Raw genomic sequence first — 2,141 nt, 5'->3', positions numbered from 1 at the left:
GGGTGAATATTATGCATTTGAAACCATATTCACAGGAGTAAATATATTTCTCCTTCTGTTATTGAATGAAATTTTCCACTGCAATTTCGTGCTTTCGAGATCTTCCTTTAAAGGAATATAAATGAGAGAGAGAGAGAGAGAGAGAGAGAGAGAGAGAGAGAGAGAGATGAGAGAAGAAAGCTGATCACTTGAGAGAGAGAGTGATCCCTTTTCCTTGGTACGGTGACCTCGCAAAAACGACGTGGGTCCTCTAATTACCGCATGTCCAATAACAACAACAAAAACAAGAATGAAAATAAAAAGAGAATTGGAGAGAGATCTTTTGAACTCATAAATTAGGTTTCTGGAATGGTAAGGAAAATAACGAGTGAAGATCGTGATATATAGGAAATGTAAGATAGCATATATATATATATATATATATATATATATATATATATATATATATATATATATATATATATACACAGACACACGTACACACACACGCACACACACACACACACCTATATATATATATATATATATATATATATATATATATATATATATATATATATATATATATATATATATACATATATATATATATATATATATATATATATATATATAGTATATATATATATGCTTAAAAATCACAGAAGATGCACGTGACTTCATTAAATAAGCGAATACCACAGAAAAATGATAGTCAGAAATCCAAGCGCTTTCGTCTTTGCTAAGACATTGTCAAGGAGCTAATGAAATACAATTGGAGAGAAAGGTCTCAGGTACACAACAAGATCAAGAATACCAGATGGTTAATTGTCAAAAGGGTAAAAATTAAAAGAGATAATCCAGGATTATTGGATATCACATGGTCACAAACCTAAACAGATTTGATCCTAACTGTATCTTTACAGTCCAAAACATGTAAAAACTGAATATATTAATTTTGTTGCTTATATTTATCTACAACTTTTTTTCATTATGAAAGCATCAAGTTTAAATAAAACAAGACTTAAATTTAGAACATTTCTATTATTTGACTTGATGAAACAAGATTCAATGATATTCCTTTTAACTGTGTCATTACATGGAATTAAGGCTCTTGCTTGACTCCAGTTAATAGGATGATCTAAATCTCTCATATGTACGAATAATGCATTCGATATTTGCCCAGTTCTCACAGAATATTGGTGCTGTTTGAGACGTTTGTGAAACAAGAGATTTACTGGTCTGTTTATCACACTTTTTGCAAGGAATTTCATGTATGCAGCCTGGAAGATCTTTAGGAGAATTTTTGATTACTAAACTCTTGACATTAATATTACTGAAAACAACATTTATGTTAAAAAGCTATAAAATTCTAGGAATATCTAAAAACCTTTCATCACAGGGTAATTTTAGAATGTTATGCTTACTAAATTCAAGTTTGTCATTAGTTGAATAAAATGTTTTTCTAGCTCTTTTCCACATCTACATAAGTCCTTGAGTATTTAAGTTTCAATGCAATATCATAAGTAGTTTTAATTTCAGCGTCAATAAACTGCGGGCTACAGACACATAAAGCCCTTAGGAACATTCCAGAAAAAACATAGAATTTAACATTTTGATGGTGATTAGAGTAGTAATGAACAAAAGAGGCAATGTTATTTGATTTTCGAAAGACTGAAAAGGCGAAATTTCTATCATTTCTATGGACAGTTACATCAAGAAAATTCAAATTACAATTTCTTTCTTCCTCTACAGTAAATTTTATAGAAGGGACTAAATTATTGAGATTATTAAGGATTTCCTGGAGATTTTCGTGAACTGGCCAAATACAGAAAATATCATCCACATACCTAAACCATATAACTTTTTGGGGCAAAATTCTTGGTAAGAGTTTTCTCCCAAAAAATTCAATGTAAATATTGCTAAGGACAGGAGATAAGGGATTACCCATAGCCATGCCAAACTTTAGCCGCCGCTGGAGATGATAATGAGACCATTAAGTTGACAGGGAATTAGAGCGGAATCTTATAATAAGAGATTCTATAAAATTTACTGTAGAGGAAGTTAGAAATTGTATTTTGAATTTTCTTGACGTAACTGTCCATAGAAATGATAGAAATTTCACCTTTTCAGTCTTTCGAAAATCAACTAACATTGCCTCT

The sequence above is a fragment of the Macrobrachium nipponense genome, chromosome 12 (assembly GCF_015104395.2).
Source record: "Macrobrachium nipponense isolate FS-2020 chromosome 12, ASM1510439v2, whole genome shotgun sequence".
In the NCBI taxonomy this organism is placed as follows: domain Eukaryota; kingdom Metazoa; phylum Arthropoda; class Malacostraca; order Decapoda; family Palaemonidae; genus Macrobrachium; species Macrobrachium nipponense.
This window is presented reverse-complemented; position numbering follows the sequence as displayed.